The sequence below is a fragment of the Chelonoidis abingdonii genome, chromosome 6 (assembly GCF_003597395.2).
Source record: "Chelonoidis abingdonii isolate Lonesome George chromosome 6, CheloAbing_2.0, whole genome shotgun sequence".
Taxonomy (NCBI): Eukaryota; Metazoa; Chordata; order Testudines; family Testudinidae; genus Chelonoidis; species Chelonoidis abingdonii.
The window spans coordinates 94286918-94306435 of record NC_133774.1 but is presented as its reverse complement, the minus strand read 5'-3'; the positions used below and the strand labels follow the sequence as shown (position 1 = coordinate 94306435).

Here is a 19518-nt window from a genome sequence, read left to right as displayed (position 1 = left end):
TTTACTGAATCAGGGCTTGCAGGTTTCTTCAAATCTCCTCTTTTCCTTCCAACAGTGGGAGCCGCTAAAGCTCCTATTGTTCTTCCCTTCTCTGTTTTCTTCCCATAAAAATATACTTTGACTTTATTTTTGCTGCCTTCTGAGCCAGGACTGGGAGCCTCAGAGGCACCACATGCCATTTCACTTTGGATGACCCCTAGGCTAACCATTCCTGTGCACTGTTCTCTTTTTATCCCCCTGCTTGTTTCATTCCCCACTTTTGGGGCCCAATGACAGGGTTACATAATGTATTATAACAGGTTTGCCCTTCCCCCACCAGTTTGTCGCCAGATGAATGTGGTTTGAGAGGCTATGGGAATAAAAAATGAAAGTGTGTTTTCTCTTGTAGTGTGGGGCTGCCTATAGTCAAGTGCTTGGGGAGACTTTTACATTGAAGTCTCTTGGTGCATTAAAAAACATTGTTCAGATCTAGAGAATTTTCAGTCCCAACCCTGAAAATTCTATTGCCTGTGTATAAAATACAGTAAAACCTGCCAAGAGTGACCATTCATGGGAGTTAGCAAAAGTGGACATTTGTAAGAGGTGGTCTCTCTTCAAAGGTTTGCACACCAGAGAGTGGTGGTATTCTGTAGCCTCTGCAAGTAGTTGCTTCCCAGGGCAACGGTGCTGCAAAATCCTAGATCGAGCTGCAATGTTTTCTTTTAGAGTATCAACTGCTTTTGGAGGAACAATATAGGTTACAAATTTTAAAACCACTGCTGATGTCTTTTATCTCATCCTCTTTCTTCTGTCTCCCATTTTCCTTTGTCTGTCTGAAGGGAGTATCTTCTGTTCTTTCGTCTATTACTTACGTCTTTATGTTCTTTCTCACAGGCATCACCAACCTCCTCAGCATAATCCCACATTTAAGTATAGATACGCAGCACAAGATAAAACAGGACAGATCTTCTGGTGTGGTGCAGTACCTCTGTACCATACTGCTGAAAATATCTGGTCTTGGAGCCTGATTTTCTAGCCATAGGAGGATCATTCCAGAGAAACAGGGATTCTCCAGGGATATAGAGCCAGAGGAGAGGCTCCTATGCCATGCTGCCTCCTGCCTGTAAGTAAGTGATTTAAGCTCCATGTGCCTTAGTTTCTCTCTGCAAACTGAGGTAATATCTCTGTAAATCACTGTAAGACCTGGGAAATGAAGTGCAGAACAGTTTAAAAAGAATATTTATTATGCATGTGCATGGATGGGTGAAAAACCCTGTAAGTCATGTAGAGAATAGCATCCTAGTCCTTTTGTCCTATATAACACATTTTTCATTTGTTTGCCTGGCTGTGGGAGGGAATGTAACTGAGCTCCGGCCTTGCATTTCTTTAACAAAATAAACATCAATAATCCAGTCATTAGCAGATAAAATATTGGGATGTTTGGTTTGGATCTGGAGGTGGATGGATGGCTCCGTGCTTTCACCAGCGGTCAAAGTCCTTTCTATGAGCCAATTAAAAAAAAAAAAATCCCATTAAAGATCATATACCAGCAAGTGTGACTGCAAGTGCAGCAGACACTGGGGAAAGAATATTAAAAACAAAAAGGCCAGTCCAAAACAATCCTACAACACAGTATCAGTACCTGTTTGGGATTTTAGTTAGTTTCAGTCTACTGACTAGAACAGACAGTTAATACATCTAAGCACCTTTTATTTATCTGTGGTATGTGATAGCCTGTATACAAGGTTAGCTCTTCAAAAACAGGAGCCCAGAGTGAGCAGACAGAAGGTAAAATCCTGGCTGTATTAGTCAGTGACAAAATTGCCATTGACTTAAGTAGGACCAAGATTTCACCCAAAATATGAAAATATGTGTGCAAACGTTTGTATACGTATGTAACTAGCTGTTTTGCAGGCAGTGAACAGTTTGAGGCCGCCAGTAAATCCATATTTTTGTATGCAACTTTTATACAAGTTTCTGAAAATTTGGCTCATAATGTAATTGCATCTCTTACTTTAATAATTGCTAATCCACTTTAAAGGGGAATTCAGCACTGTTTTATTGGTTTTCTCCTTTTTTCTGTCAATTAGTCATGTAGCAGATAATCAATGTAGAATTTTCATTCCGTTTGACTCCTTTTCTTTGCCTAGGATCAGATTCTTGAAGTCTGGAGTTTTTTTTTTCCCTCCTCCTCCTTGCCAGCTACTTCTGGCTTCTCTGAAGAACAGGTCAGAGACTTGAGGAATATTGCCATTGTAAAAGTGCTGTCCAATGCTATCATGGAATCTTTGAGCCCCCACCCCCGTAATATAATGAAATCAACAGGATCAGGAAAAGGCACCATGATTGTGGAGCTAATCTTTTCTGGATGGGACTGGAACTCTGGCTGAGTCTATAAGATTTACTGAAACTGAGGCCTGGTCTACACTACGCATTTAAACCGATTTTAGCAGCGTTAAACCGATTTAACGCTGTACCCGTCCACACAACGAGGCCCTTTATATCGATATAAAGGGCTCTTTAAATCGGTTTCTGTACTCCTCCCCGACGAGAGGAGTAGCGTTGAAATTGGTATTACCATATCGGATTAGGGTTAGTTGGCCGCAAAATTGACCGTTGCCTCCGGGCGATATCCCACCAGTGCTCCACTGTGCCTGCTCTGGACAGCAAATCTGAACTCGGATGCAGTGCCAGGTAGACAGGGAAAGCCCTCGCGAAACTTTTGAATTTATTTCCTGTTTGCCAGCGTGGACTCTATCATCAGCAACAGGTGGCGATGCGTCGCCAAACTTCAAAAAGCAGTCCATCATGGACCGAATACGGAGATACTGGATCTGATCGCTGTATGGGAAATAAATCTGTTCATATCAGAGCTCGTTACAGAAGATGAGAATGCAAAGAATTTGTAAAAAAAATCTCCAAGCTATGATACAGAGTCCAGCAGCTCAGTGCTGAGTAGACAAGCATAATGGAAACCAAAAGAATCAAAATGGACGCTCAAGGAGGGAGAGGGGGTACCAAGGACTCCAGCGTATCCACACAGCCTGAGTTATCCATATTTGATCTTAGTGAGCTCCCAAGGCTGTAGGTTCAAACACAGTGTCCTGGGGTGGTTCAGAGTCATCTTGTCAATTTACCCCCCGCCCCCCCCCCCCCCCCCCGTGATAGAAAAGGGGAAAGATCGTTTCGACTTCTTTTATATGTCATCCCATGTATACTGCATGCTGCTGGTAGACACGGGCTGCAGCAGTAAACAGTTAGCATCCTCTCTCCACCCTCCCTGGTGGCAGACGGTACAGTGCAGAGGACTTGATACAAGGCTTCATGACGAGACGGCTGAGCTCCTCTGGCTGGCCTAGGCTGAGGGCCGCCGGGGGTGGTGCCTGGTAAAATAGGAATTGATTCCCGGCTCATTCCCCAGTAGATGGTACAGATGGCTGGTAACCGTCTCATCATTAGCAACTAGGGGCTGAGCTCCATCAGCCCCTTCCCCTTTCAGTGTACAGAAAAGATTCTGTACTAACCTGACTATATCAGCGGGGATTGTGGCTCTTCTCCCCGCACCACTTAAATGTTCCTTCCTGGACTATCATAGCATGCTGGAGGCTGCCTCGCTCCTGCGTTTTTATCTCAGTAACAAGTCAGAGTTTTTTATTCCTGCATTCTTTATTACTCATCACACAATGGGGGACACTAGCCACGGTAGCCCAGGAGTTTGGGAAACAGGAGGGAGCCACGGGTGGGTTTTTGCGGACACCCCCTAGAATGGAATGCGCCTTCATCATTTCTGTGGGTCTGATGGAGTGCTGTGCTCTCTGCGTTCTCTGATACGCTGGTTCTCTAGACACTTGCCCCTATTCTAGGCAGGACTGACTCTATTTTTAGATACCATAAAGAAGGGATTGACTCGGGGAGTCATTCCCATTTTTGTCTTTGCGCCCCCGGCCGACCTCAGCCAGGGGCACCCATGACAGCAGCAGACGGTACAGAACGACAGATAACCATCATCTCATTGTAAATTGGCAATGGCGCAGCAGACGGTACAGAACGACTGATAACCGTCTCTGCTGTCATGCAAAAGCAAATGAATACTGCTGTGTAGCGCTGCAGTATCGCCTCTGTCAGCGGCATCCAGTACACATACGGTGACAGTAAAAAAGAAAGCTGAACGGACTCCATGGTTGCCGTGCTATGGCGTCTGCCAGGGCAATCCAGGGAAAAAGGGCGCGAAATGATTGTCTGCTGTTGCTTTCCCGGAGGAGGGAATGACTGACAACATTTACCTAGAACCACCCGCGACAATGATTTTTGCCCCATCTGGCACTGGGATCTCAACCCAGAATTCCAAGGGGCAAGGGAGACTGCGGGAACTATGGGATAGCTACGGAATAGCTACCCACAGTGCAACGCTCCAGAAATCGACGCTAGCCTCGGACCATGGACGCACACCGCCGAATTAATGTGCTTAGTGTGGCCATGTGCACTCGACTTTATACAATCTGTTTTATAAAACTGGTTTATATAAAATTGGAATAATCCCGTAGTGTAGACGTACCCTGAGGGAACTACTGAAGAGTCTGTGGAGTTTGTAAATTCTGCAGTTGGCTCTTGTGAGGTTCACAGGAAGCTGATGATTCTTGCATGTACTTCCCAGGCCTGCTAATCTTTGTTTGCTGATGGGCTGGACTCTACTAGCCTCACTTCTTGCTACTCTCTGGCTCTGGCTCACTGATCCATATATGCTTGTGTAAATCTGTTCAGTTCATATGTGGGTCACAGATATTTTTTCCCCATCTAAATGAGGGAGTTTTATACTAAAGTATACATTTTCCCAAGAACTTTTATACTACAACCTATGTTAATAGTTTTTTTAATAGAAATTCTTAAAGTTTGATCAGATTGAGCTAAAAATATAAATAAATATACTCTGTATATTACTTAAGAGGCTTGTGGTCCTTAAATTCAGGGTTGATATGGAAAAAGGTCATCTTTTGGCAATGTCGTCTCAGTTTTGGGAGGGTGAAGGAGGTAGAGTTGGGATGTCCAGCCATAACAAGGTGCTGGATTGTGAAGGAAGGGTTTTCTTTGGACTATATTATGAGGAAAGAATGCGAGATGATGACATGGTTTTTTATCTAAGCCAGGGGCTAGGGGAAGGAGTCACATCTAAGTTCAGATTAGTGGGTGGGTTCGTATGCAGTATTTTCTCTAGCAGAAAGATAGTGGAAGATAGATGGAAACTGGTGATTAGGATTTAGGAGGCAGAGATAAAGTTAGTGTTGCAATCTTAGCTAACTATTTCAGGCCTTTCTGACTTTCGAAGGTTTTTTAATGACTTTCTAATTTCCTAACTTTAAAAAAGTTTTTGCTTTTTTGTTTTTGGGTTTCTTTTTTTTTTTTTTTTTTAAACAGTGCTCTAAAAATGTTGTTTTGACTTAAGGCAACTATTGCTACCACTATCTGAACTTCTTTAATGGGATTTATGTATTGAACTTCCTTTGTTTTAGAAGTAAAAAGAACTCCACTGAACAAAGGCTATGTTTACCATTGCATAACTATGTGTTTATCACTGATTATAAAAAATACACCCCAGTACAAAGATTCTCACCTCTTCATCATAATACATTTCTTGTTAGTAAGTAAAATAATTGATAACAGTGCAATCTATTGATTCATAGATTTTTAAGGCCAGAGGGGACCATTAGATCATCTAGTCTGACCACCTGTATATCATGTTCTTGCCCAGTTAGGCTCAATACAGTGCTATTAACTTGTTTGACTAAAGAATACCTTCCAGAAAGGCAGCCAGTCTGAACCTGAAGACATCATGAGATGGGAAATCCACCACCTTCCTTGGTACTTTGTTCTAATGTTTAATTATTGTTAAAAAATCGTGCCTTATATCTTCTTTGTATTTGTCTGGCGTCAGCTTCTAGCCTTGGTTCTTTTTATGCCTTTTTTCTGCTAGATTAAATAACGCTTTATTATCCTTTAATTCTTTATTAAGTGAGTCCTGTATCAGCTTTTCCATTATTTTGCCCAGGATTGATGTCAGGCTAACTGGCTTATAGTTACCTGGGTCATTCCACTTGCCCTTTTTGAATATTAGCATTTCCCAGGTATTCCAAGATTTATTAAAAATTAATGTTAGGTGGCCAGAGATGTCCTTTGTCATCTGTTTTAGGACTCAATAGTAAAACCCCTGAAAACAGTTTAACTTCAGTGCTGTTATTTCAGAATTACAAGGAGAACTCAAGTTATACGGGCTGCATTTCATAGGTTTTCAATGTTTTGAAAGCTTCTACAGATCTGGGAGAGATCTTCCATACTTAAAACAGGGAATACATCTGTACAAGTATTCTCTCTCGAAATAGAAGAAATTTTTAAACTGCAAATGTATTGGGTGAGCTTGTGATGCACCTCAAACATAAAACAGTTTTGTATTAATTTTTTTTTGCATTTTGTACATTGACCATAAATAGTTGAATTATTGTCCCAATAAGGTAATGTTTCCATGAAAATACTTTTTTAAAAAATGTTTTTAACTGAACGTAGTATTTTTGGTTTTTTTGAGTTAATGAAACGGTCTCTCTAATTTTAGTATATTATGAAATAAGAGTATACCAGCATCACGCTTTTTACTACAACCCTTGGTTTGCTTTCAAAGCCTTGGCTTGTTTTTGTAGGTTTCCATTTTTCTACTGAGCTCTGTTTGTAGAGATAAAGTGATCTCGGTAGTGCATGTTGTCTTGTATCTTTAATGTAGCTGACTGGCATGTCAGATATGGAACCAGTGGAGAACTTGCAGGCCACTGATGGCAAAGAAAGCATGAAGTAAACTATCAAGCAAATACATTCCTCTGAATTATACAGATAGCCTGTAAAAATTATCGTTTTGTATTGTTCAGTAAATTATGACTCTAAAAACATGATTTTTGAAGTTCTCACTTCCTTTAACGTGTTGACAGAAGAATTCAATTGTAGTAACAGAAACTGCAATATAATATACAGTGTAATTGACGCCTTATTTTAAATCTTTGTGGCAGGTTTTCATTTTTCTGGGCAATTTTATTTGAGGGATGTATGGGTAAATCTTTATTTAAAACTTGTACATACTTGTGGTATCCTCCGACAATGGCTTATTTTATTAAACATGATAGTTTCACGGTTTCCCTGTCTTGATCAGTTTGTTGTATCCACTTATTGTCTGTCGAATATTTGGGCCCTGATCCTGCAAAGATTTACACGTACAATTTAAATGGTGTATTGTGTGTAGCTCCTTTGAAGTCAACAGGACGATCCCCAGTGTATAAATCTTTGCAAGATTGGGGCTGTTGATTATAAACCTTTAGAAACAGGGACTGTCTTTTTGTTGTTTGTTCAGTGCCTGGCACTCATGGGGTCGGGGTGGGGGGCTGTTTCTAGGTGCTACCACAATGCAAATAATAACATTGTACAAAATTTTATCCAGACAGCATTCTATAGGATTAGATTTTCTAAAAACGGAGAAGATTCAAAGTTGGAATGAAAGCATTTTGAAAATATTAGTGTTTTGGATTATTGTAATTAGATTAATTATTTTAATAAACTAGTTGCTTTTGCACCATAAAACTTTGAACCATTTATGTAAATTTAAAAGTATTAAAAACCACTTTGAGGATCAGAATCATAACTTGACTTTTTACATGATATTAATATGTTGTTTCCAAGTTGAAGCAATTAACTGAATAGTGATCTCAAAGTTGTAAATATGGTATAGCTGAGACTAAGCGTCTTTAGAGATGCCACAGCAGAGACCATCATAGTAATACAACTTCTGGTTGTAGTATGCAGATTGCTGATTCACTGTGACTTTAGGTTATCTTGTTTACTTTCTGACAGTAATTTCCGCATAGGGCTAATTTGGTGCAAGTGCCTACTTCCAGATTCTCTTCTGACTATGAAACAACTCGTAAAGAAATGTGTGGATAGTCTTCTGGTTATGCTATTGAAGTGTATTTCACTTCCGTAGGTGTTGTGTGCAGCATTTGTCCAGAAATTCTCCCATTTTTTATGGTTTGTGCCAGGACAGTACTTTGTCAGTTTTTTTCCAGACTTTTCACAAATAAAGTTAGAGAATAGCAACAAGATGACAAGCATGTTTTATCTAAGTTCATAGCATATTCTGCAACATTACATTTGCCTTTCCCTTTTTTGCAGATTGGGGCAGATAACAAACTTTACAAACAAACAAGGAAGCAAACAAAAACCCTTCAAATAAATTGTTTTTCAAAAATTAAATAAATAAATAAATGGAAGCCGTACATTAAAAACATGTGTTCAGCACCTCCTCCCTCATATCTCTCTAGAAGAGGAGACCCCCAGGATTATGATCTGGAAGATTTAGGATTTTCATTGAGATTGTGTATTGTTTGTTCAGATTAAACCCAACATGGCAAAGTGGCCAATTCGCAAAGTAACAATTATAAAAGCTCCAAAGATAGAGAGGTAGTAGTTTGATAGGGAAGGGTAATCTTAACCATTTTATCCTTAATTTCTACAACTAGTGTATGTCCACAGAGCATTTTGGGGCAAACCTCCAAGTCTGGGTTGACAGACTTGAACTAGCAGGGCTTACGCTAGTGCTCTAAAAATACCCGTGTAGACAGCAGTTTGAAGTTGCAGCTTGGGCTCTGAAACCCCTCCACCTCCCTTCTTGAGCCTTAGAGCCCAAGCTACAACTTCAGAAGGAGTTTGCCCAGCTATTTTTGGACCACTAACCTGAGTCCTACAAGCCCAAGTCTGTTGCTCCAAAATGCTGTCTAGACATACCCTAAGGGCCCCAAATGTTGTAAGAACAGCTCACAATCTGGACCTATATGATTAATATCTGTACCATGAAAATCTCTCCACCCTGGCTACTGTAATCCTTGAGCTCTGACTGGCTTTTTTTTTTCCTCAGAATTTCCAGTTTGCCAGCAGTTAGCTCCTCATACTGCCACAGCTTCTCACTCACTTGCTTTTATTGGTTGAAGCTGGTAGGCTTAGCAGTGTCAAACAAGAAGGGAATAATACCAAAAAGCAAAGGAGACTGGAGTTTATAAGATATGGGAAAAATGTATTTTAAACACTGTTATACCATTTTTGACTCATGTCTTTCATTCCCTCCTTCCCACTCCTCCCCCCTCCTATTGTCGTGTAGGCCAGCAAATTCTTGTATACAGAATAACTCTTTACCCTCTAGGTTTACACTGGGAGAATCCTAGATCCATCCTCCAAATTAATTTTGAAACCCCAGTGTGACGAGGGTGGCCGGGACTCAACCCTCCCTGTGGAGGAGGGGAGCCACACCGGCCCTGTCCTGTCCTCCGTGGGTCCGGCCCCTTGGACCCGCGGCCCACCGTCCGGGGACGTTCGGTCCCTATGGAGAGGATTGAGCACAGGTAAAGTCAGTGGGGGCCCAGCCTTTGATGCAGGCGGGCCCCAAACACAGTACAATAAGCTCTGGCCCTTTTGGGGCAGGGCAGAGCAGTAGCAAAGTCAATAGGGGCCCAGCCCTTGGTTCGGGCGGGGCCCCAAACACAGTACAATAAGCTCTGGCCCTTTTGGGGCAGGGCAGAGCAGTAGCAATCACACTGGCCTCGTTAGGTCGAGGCGAGGGGGATTCTGCCACCCAGTTACGGGTGGCAGGGAGAACGCAGGCCCACCCACTCCTCTGCGTTCCAGCCCGGGGCCCTAGTAGCGGCTGTTGCCGCTAGTGGCAGTCAGTGGGGATCCGAACCAAAACACACTGACGGAGTGATCAGTGGGGATCTTGACCGACACACGGCCATAGGCTCAGGGCCCTTTGCAGCCTGACTGTAGTCAGCTGCCCCCGGGCTACTTCCAGTTTCCCCCTCGTTTCCTACCTGGTCCGCAGGGTCGCCCAGCACCATGGGCTCCTCCCAGTCAGGGCTGGGCGGCAGGATGTGGGCGTATCTCGGAGAGGGTGGCAGGTCTGGTACGACGCTCCTCGCTAGCGGCTACGTGGTTAGCTCTGCGGCTCCTGTCGTAGCGGCTACGGGGTAGCTCTGGCGGCCTCGTCGCAGCGGCTTACGGGTAGCCTCTGGGCGGCTTCTGCGTCGTCGGCTCGGGGTACTGCTCTGGCGGCTCTGGTACTGGGCCTCGGGCTCTCAACCTCCAGGCGCGAGCGGCAGGCGTGTGTGCTCCCGGCGGCGGCTGGGGCCTGACTGAAGGCTGAGGCCCGGCTTTTATCCTTCCGGGTCGCCGCCTGACCCTTTGAGGGGCGGGACTTCCGCCCAGCGGTTCCGCCCTGGGGGATGATTGATGGGGCTCAACCCTCCCTGTGGAGGAGGGGAGCCACACCGCCTCGCTACACCCAGGTAAACACAAATATGACAAGTATCAGAGGGGTAGCCATGTTAGTCTGGATCTGTAAAAAGCAACAAAGAGTCCTGTGCTTTTTATAAACTAACAGATGTACTGGAGCATAAGCTTTTGTGGGTGAATGACCACTTCGTCAGAGGCAGACATGCGTCTGTGTCTGACGGAGCGGGTATTCATCCACGGAAGTTATGCTCCAATACATCTGTTAGTCTATAAGGTGCCATAGGACTCATTGTTGCTTTTTACAAATATGACGGTCATTCTAGAGACAGTGGCTTTGCTGACCCATAAAGAAGGAAGTCGCAAGGATAGGGGAATTAGATAGTAGGGAAAAGAGGAGGGAAATCAGGGGAGAGAGAAATCAGCAGAGAAAAAGAGCTGATAGAACAGGTAAAGCAAGGCCAGAAAGGATTTGACTTCAAAACAATATATACAAGTCTTGAAAAATTTACTGGCCACCTGTTAAATGGAGCACTAAACCTGTTATCCACAGGTAGAGCTGAAAGATAAGAAACAGCCAGGTTCAGCTGAGTCCCTCCAGCTGCAGTGACGGAGGAGAATGTTGGGATTTCTACCAGCGTATAGTCAATGGATCCTGCTTGAGGGCTCCACATTTTGTATAGTCATCTGGCTACTAGGTGTCTTTTACAACGTCAAAGCTCTGTTCCACTCCACTCTAGCAGCTGGAAGGGAGAGGGAACGTTTCTGAAGGTCTGTTACTCCTATAGATTTCTGACCAATGTAGAAAGAATGGATATCTTATATTCTCCACTTTTTCTATCTCTTACAGGCTACTTTGAGCGAGGAGGGTCTCTTTAAGCTCCCGCATCCTCAGAACCTCTTAGATGCTGTAAGGCAGAGGCAGGTCTCCACTAGTCTTTCCCACCAGTCTCTGATTTTTGGATCCTCTTCCCTTGTGAATAATCCCATCATGTTAGCACATAAATTTCACAAACTGCAGTGTGAAATGTACTCAGTTCATAACACATTCCTGCTGCCCATAGGGTTCTTAGCAACTGCCATGAAACTGACCCATGTCTTTTAAATATCATACTGCTGCTTGGCCAAGTTCTGAGCAGTGGCAGAGCTGGGGGTGGGGAGGAAGGACTGCAGTGCCTATCCTTGGTTCACTTTTGGAAGTCTGTCTCCAGGACCATAGGACTAGGAAGCAAATTTATTAATATGAAAGCTTAAATTCTGCGGACACCACTAATGTAGCGGGGTCAGCTTCCCGTTCACATGGGATAAATAGACAAATCCACTTTACAATCCTTCACTATATCTGAGCTACTTGACAGCGCATGTGGTAGTGGTTTCTTTTCCTTTACATTTTGAATATTTAGTTTAGCATGTTAGTATAATAATTTGAGTGTCTCCCCCCTAGAGAGCTGGTTGAAATATTTTGGACTAAATATTTTTTTCAGTGTAAATTTTCATTTTCATTTTAATAAAAATTGCTGTTTGTTTCTAATGAAAAACAAATTTGAAAAATTTTCTTTACATTTTTTGGGGTTTGGTTAAACAAAAATTTCATTTTATATTGGAAAAATAATCACCTAAACTTAACATAAACATTAAAATAATTGGGATTTTTGACAACTTCTAGTTCTTTTGTGTGTTCACTGTGCTTAGTTAATAACCTCAGAGGCCTTTGGTGTCTGAGATGTTTCAACCTAAATTCAGTTTATTTCCTTATATGTGGGAAGTATTGTTATAGTGTGTGTTGTAAACAATCTTTGAAGTTGAAGATTTTTTATTTTTTAAACCTCTGATATATCAGAAAGAGCCCTCAGTTTATCTCACTAATACTTTCAATGGTCAGTGCCTCTAGAGACCAGTACCAGAGCAGATAATATATTGTGCAAATTGAGCAGCTATAAAATAGGATATCTGTAGTTTCATACAGACTGTGCTGCAGGGATTTCCCAAGAATGCAGCCCTCAGAAGAGTGTGAAACTGTAACAGAACATTAGGTGCATTTAAAGTTTCATATGTAATAAGAACTCCAGCTACCTGCTTGTGCATTTACCTACTTTTTAGATGAGTTGCAGCAGGTGATACATCTACTGTGAATGCTGCCCTTTACTATGTGTCATCAGTAAATCAGTGGCTTCCCAGTATACCCAGAATCCTTAAAACATCTTGGATGGTTTTCAGTTGCTGGATTTAAAACAAAACAATTTAAAGGAAGCTAGAAAACAAGTCTTGAATGGATTTAATACTTAGAAGTGTTGCAGGTTACCTACACATCAGCCTAATACCTGATACGGTTGCCAACTTCTTAATTGCAAAAAACACAACACCCTTGCTCCGTCCCCTGCCTCACCTCTTCCCTGAGGCCCTGCCCCTGCTCATTCCATCCCTCCATCACTTGCTGTCCCTCACCCTTGCTCACTCGCTCATTTTCACTAGGCTGGGGCAAGGGGAATGAGGGGTGGGCTCTGGGATGAGGCCGGGGAGAGGTTTGGAATGCAGGAAGGGGCTAGGGGGTGAGGCCAAGGAGTTTGGAGTGTTGGCAGGAGCTCTGGGCTGAGGCAGGGGATTGGGGTATGGGCTCTGGGCTGTTGGTGTGGGCTCTGGGCTGGGGCCAGAAATGAGGGATTCAGAGTGTGGGAGGGGGCTCCAGGCTAGGGCAGAGGGTTGGGGTGTGGGAGAGAGTTTGGGGTGCGGGTTCTGGGTGGCCCTGACGTCAGGCGGCTCACGGGAAGTGGCGACATGTCTCTCCGGCTCCTGGTACTGTCCCTGCCTGCAAGCGCAGGTGCTGGCGCTGTCTCCTCAGCTCCCATTGGCCATGGGTCCCAGCCAATGGGAGTTGTGGAGCTGGCACTTGGGGCGATGCCTGTAGGTGGGGGCAGCGCATGGAGCCCCCCTGGTTGCCTCTTCACCTAGGAGCCGGACATTTCAGATGCTTCTTGGGAGCCCTGTGAAGTTGGGCATGGAACCTTCGTGCCCTGCTGCGCCACCAACTGGACTTTTAATTGCCCAGTCAGCAGTGCTGACCGGAGACAACAGAGTCCCTTTTTGACCTGTGTTCCAGTTGAAAACCAGACACCTGTTAACTCTAGTACCTGAGGAGAACTTTCTTCGTGGTCCTTTCTTTCCTTAGTTTAATATCAGCATTTCTCTGGTTGATTGGTGTTAGCTAGAACATGTCTTTCCTAGAAACAAGGTTAGTTTGTGTGTTGGGATTTTTCCTAATCTATGTGTTGATAAATTCCATCTAATCAGTGTATACGTCAGAAAAGAAAGAATACAGAAAATATCAACAAGGGATTAAATTAAAATTAAGTTAAGTTAAATGCTCTGTGTATGCTATTTATTATTACTGATTGATTGCGTAAGTGCCTAAGAGCACCGGTCATGGACATGGACCCTTTGTGCTAGACCAGGGTGGGCAAACTTTTTGGCCCAAGAGCCATATCTGGGTGGTGAAATTGCATGCAGGGCCTTGAGTGTAGGGCTGGGCAGGGAGTTGAGGTACAGGAGGGGGTGCAGTGTGCAGGAAGGGGCTCAGGACAAGGGGTTGGGGTGCAAGAGGGGTGTGGGGTGTACAAGGGGGCTCAAGATAGGGGGTTGGGGTGCAGGAGGGGATGTAGAATGTGGGAGGGGGCTCGGTGCAGGCGGGGTGTGGGGTGTGGCGGGGGCTCAGAGCAGGGGGTTGGTGTGCGGCAGGGAGTTCAGGTGCAGGGTGCAAGAGGGGTTTGGGGTGCAGGCTCCAGCCTGGTGCTGCTTACCTGGAGCGGCTCTAAGGTGGCAGCAGTGCGCAGTGGGGCTAAGACAGACTCCCTGTCTGCCTGCCCTGTCCCTGTGCCACTCCTGGAAGTGGCTGGCACTATGTCCCTGCAGCCCCCGAGGGAGAGGGGACAGAGGGCTCTGTGTGCTGCTGTCACCTGCGGCTACCTCCCCTCCCAGCCAATGGGAGCTGCGGGGGCTGGTGCCTGTAGGCAAGGGCAGCGAATGGAGCCCTCGGGCACACCTCACTCCACCCCCCGCTCCCCCAGGGCTGCAGGGATGTGGTGTGGCCGCTTCCGGGAACGGCGTGGGGCCCATGGCGCCACGGGGGTGGCAATCCTGCGGGCCAGATCCAAAGCCCTGATGGGCTGGATCCAGCCTGCAGTCTGTAGTGTGCCCACCCCTGTGCTAGACACTGTACAAACCCAGAAGAAAAGACTGCCTGCCTCAAAGAGCTTACATTCTTTTTCTGCCAGCTCACCCACCTGGCTCCTTAACAGCCTGTCAGGCTTCCATGGTCTATGGCTCCATTTCCTTTCATGGAGCACATTGAAATTTTTGTTTTCCATTCCTAATTTCAAAATACTGAAATCCTTTATGAAATTGAATTCATTACTTTATCTCTGCCCAGCTTTAGTCACTATTTTTCACATAAACAGGAAGGGACAGAATCTGTTTCCTTGTTTCCATGGATGTAGAGTCTCTCTACACAAACATCCCACACACAGATTAAATACAAGCTGTCAGCAACAGTATCCCTGATGATGCCACAGCACAACTGAGTTGCTGAGCTCTGTGCCTTTATCCTCACACACAACTATTTAAAATTTGATGACGATATATACCTCCAGACCAGTGGCACCGCTATGGGCACCCGCATGGCCCCACAATATGCCAATATTTTTATGGCTGACCTGGAACAACACTTCCTCAGCTCTTGTCCGGTCATGCCCCTTCTCTACCTATGCTACATTGATGACATTTTCATCATCTGGACCCATGAGAAGGAGACTCTGGAAGAATTCCACCGTGATTTCAACAGCTTCCACCCCACCATCAACCTCAGCCTGGACCAATCTACATGAGAGGTCCACTTCCTAGACACCAAAGTATGAATAAGTGGCGGTCACGTTAATACCACCCTATGCCGAAAACCCACTGACCACTATACCTCCAGCTTCCATCCCAGACATACCACACAATCCATCGTCTACAGCCAAACGCTGAGGTATAACCGCATTTGCTCCAACTCCTCAGACAGAGACCAATACCCACAAGATCTTCACTAAGCATTCTCAAAACTACAATACCCACACGAGGAAATAAGGAAACAAATCAACAGAGCAAGACATGTACCCAGAAGCCTCCTGCTGCAAGACAAGCCCAAGAAAGAAACCAACAGAACTCCACTGGCCATCACTTACAGTACTCAGCTAAAACCTCTACAACCCATCCTGGACAACGACCCCTCGCTTTCACAGGCCTTGGGAGGCAGGCCAGTCCTCACCCACAGACAACCCGCCAACCTTACGCATATTCTCACCAACAACCATACAGTGCACCATAGTAACTCTAACTCAGGAACCAATCCATGCAACAAACCTTGATGCTAACTCTGCTCACATATTTACACCAGCAACACCATCACAGGACCTAACCAGATCAGCCACAACATCACCAGTTCATTCACCAGCATGTCCACCTATGTAGTATATACCACCATATGCCAGCAATGCCCCTCTGCTATGTACATCGGCCAAACTGGACAATCCCTATGTAAGAGGATTAATGGACGCAAGTCAGATGTTAGGAATGGCAATATACAAAAACTGTCGGAGAACACTTCAACCTCCCTGGACACACAATAGCAGATTTAAAGGTAGCCATCCTGCAGCAAAAAAACTTCAGGACCAGACTCCAGAGAGAAATTGCTGAGCTTCAGTTCATTTGAAAATTTGACACCATCATCTCAGGATTAAACAAAGACTGTGAACGGCTAGCCAACTACAAAAGCAGTTTCTCCTCCCTTGGTTTTCACACCTCAACTGCTAGAAGAGGGCCTCATCCTCCCTGATTGAACTAACTTCATTATCTCCAGACTGATTCTTGCCTGCATATTTATACCTGCCTCTGGAAATTTCCACCACATGCGTCTGACGAAGTGGGTATTCACCGACAAAAGTTTATGCTCCAGTATGTCTGTTAGTCTATAAGGTGCCACAGGACTCTTTTTGTTGCTTTTTACAGATCCAGACTAACATGGCTACCCCTCTGATACTTAACTGTTTCCTTGAATATAGGTTTATGAGCTGTTACAAAAGGCCTTTGTAGATTCTATTGCATTCTCCACATAAAAACTGCATGTGACTACCATATTCACTCATATAGGTTAAAGACTAGCTGTCGATTAATAGAAGTTAGCTCAAAAAAATTAATCAGTTTTAATCATACTGTTAAACAATAGAATATCAGTTGAAATTTATTCAATATTTTGGACGTTTTTCTACATTCATATATATTGTATTCTGTGTTGTAATTGATATTAGTGTACATTTTTATTACAAATATTTGCACTGTAAAAATGATAAAAGAAATAGTATTTTTCAATTCACCTCATACAAGTAATGTAATGCAATCTTTGTCATGAAAGTGCAACTTAAAAATGTAGATTTTTGTTATTGTTACATAACTACACACAAAAACAAAACAATGTAAAACTTTAGAGCCTACAAGTCCACTCAGTACTACCTCTTGTTCAGCCAATCGCTAAGACAAACAAGTTTGTTTATATTTACAGGTGATATTGCTGCCCTCTTCTTATTTACAATGTCACCAGGAAGTGGGAACAGGCATTTGCATGGCACTTTTGTAGTGGGCATTGCAAGGTATTTACATGCCAGATATGCTAAACATTTGTATGCCCCTTCATGCTTTTGGCCACCATTCCAGAGAACATGCGGCACTCCAGCTGTGGAGGAGGGTCGGGGGCCACTCCACGTGGCTTCTGGATGCAGCGGCATGGCCTCCCTCCGGCTCCTACGTGCTCCAATGGCCCCCTCTGGTGTTCCAATGGGAGCTGCAAGGGCAGTGCCTGCGGCCGGGGCAGCGTGCAGAGCTGCCTGGCCACAGCTCCACATAGGAGACGGAAAAGGACCATGCCTCTGCTTCCGGGAGCCGCTTGAGGTAAGCGCTGCCTGGAGCCTGCACCCCGAGCCTCCCCCTGCACTCCGATCCCCTTCCTGCCTTCAAAACCTGTTGATCCTAGACCGCAGCACCTTCCTGCACCCCAAACCCCTCATCTCCAGCCCCATCCCAGAGCCCACAGTCCCAGCAGGAGCTTGCGCTCTCCCATCCCAGCCCGGAGCCTCCTTCCGGACCCTGAACTCCTCATTTCTGGCCCCACCCCAGAGCCTGTGGCATCAACTACAGCCCACACCCCCACCCCAATTTTATGAGCCTTCATGGTCCACCACACAATTTCTATTCCCAGATGTGGCCCTCAGGCCAAAAAGTTTCCCCACCCCTTTACTACAAGGCCTGATCCAACACTCACTGAAGTTGATGAAAACTTGGACTCCCGTTGACATCACTGGGCTTTGGGTGAGAACGTAAATGATTTACTGGACAATGGTTACAGGGCAGTTCCCAAGGATACTCACAAAAGTAGATGTAGTAGAGGTTATGTGGAGGTCTCTGAAGCAGACATTTGAGGCAGGAACATTTTAACACTCACTGAGTAGCAAACTTCATCTGCGAGGACAGGAATTAAAGCTTGTCTAAGCAACAAATTCCTTCTCCTCAGGAGGCCAGGCAAATCTTCTCTGGACTGGAACAACGAAATAGACAGACACAGCAAGCAATTTATGCTATGGAACCGTACCCAACCTTTTCCTTTTTCCCCCGTCTCCCTTCCCAGAGGAGAGAGATCTGGCTGGAGGGCCATCAGAAGCAAAAGGCTGCAGAAATTTCTCTCTTTCTGAGCTCTGCCTCTCTGTTCCCTCCAACCCCCACTTTCCTCTGTTCTCCCTTTTGTTTGCTCTGTCTTACTCTGCCTGGAGGAACGGGAGGCGCAATAGGTTGCAAGAGGAAATGTTGCACTTTCGATGAACAATTTGTATCGCTACACAAGACTTTAATGTTTATCTAATCACTGGCTACACTCCGTGTCTCCCTCAGGAGTAAGACTATCCCAGGCCTAGTCTACATTACATGTTTAAACCAAATTTAGCAGCATTAAACTGATTTAACCCTGCACCCGTCCACACAACGAGGCCCTTTATATCGATATAAAGGGCTCTTTAAACCGGTTTCTGTAAAATCAGAATAATCCTGTAGTGTAGACGTACCCCCAAAGGGGATGCTACAGAAGACTGCAAAAGTATTATGCAAAAAAGGCCAGTATAGACTTGACTGCAATTCCTATTCTAATCCTACACACTACAGGGCCTGTGATGTTAACCTTCCAAATGTAGCAAAGGGAGTTTTTGGTGTAAATTGAAACGTGAATGAATATTTTGGTCGTCAGAACATACTACATGTAAAGTGTATTGATATGTTTTTTATTTTAAAATGCTTTTTCTTCTGTTTTTCTTCTCTTCCAGTAATTCTGTCCAACCATCTTTCTTTCTTTTTAAAAAAAAATTATTCAAATAAATATTTGTGATGATGTGGCAAACATCTAATGTAAAATACAGATATTTACTTTCTGACAAATACAGAAAAACATAAGCAGCACAATGAGTACATGACATACCAGCAGCAAGTGGGTGTCTTGTGATGAACTCATTAAAAGAAATCCCCTGGTGTTGCTTGGGTTTTGTATGCAGCTTTTTCAAGTGGTAAAAGGTACTGTAAGGATATGTTTACACTATGGGATTATTTCGATTTTACATAAACCGGTTTTGTAAAACAGATTGTATAAAGTCGAGTGCATGCGGCCACACTAAGCACATTAATTCGGCGGTGTGCGTCCGTGTACCGAGGCTAGCGTCGATTTCCGGAGCGTTGCACTGTGGGTAGCTATCTCATAGTTCCCGCAGTCTCCCCCACCCCTTGGAATTCTGGGTTGAGATCCCAGTGGCTGATAAGGCAAAAAACATTGTTGTGGGTGGTTCTTGGTACAGCCTCACCCCTCCCTCCGTGAAAGCAGCAGACAACCGTTTCGTGCCTTTTTTTCTTGGTGAATTGTGCAAACACCATAGCACAGCAAGCATGGACCTTGCTCAGATCAAGACCGCAATCGTGGATGTTGTAAACACCTCGCGCATTCTCATGCAGTCTATGCTGAACCAGGACCTGCAAAGCCAGGTGAGAAGGCTACAGCAGAGTGGCAACGAGAGTGATGAGGACATGGACACAGAATTCTCTCAAACTCTGGGCCCCTGCACTTTGTAGATCCTGCTGGTAATGGGGCAGGTTCTAGCCATTGAACACCGATTTTGG

At 44.6% G+C, this 19518-nt stretch overlaps 1 protein-coding gene across 4 annotated transcripts in view; it reads left to right on the top strand.

Annotated features, from left to right (window-relative positions):
• Window positions 1-19518, top strand: part of JAK2 (Janus kinase 2) — a 168645-nt gene that overhangs the window by 41311 nt on the left and 107816 nt on the right. The window contains exon 1 of one of the 4 annotated variants that reach the window (XM_032777910.2): window positions 6748-6813. The exons of the other annotated variants lie outside the window; for them this stretch is intronic. The gene's annotated coding sequence lies outside the window, so the exon portion shown is untranslated. Of the gene's footprint in view, window positions 1-6747; window positions 6814-19518 lie in introns of those variants that run through there. 4 annotated transcript variants of the gene reach the window in all.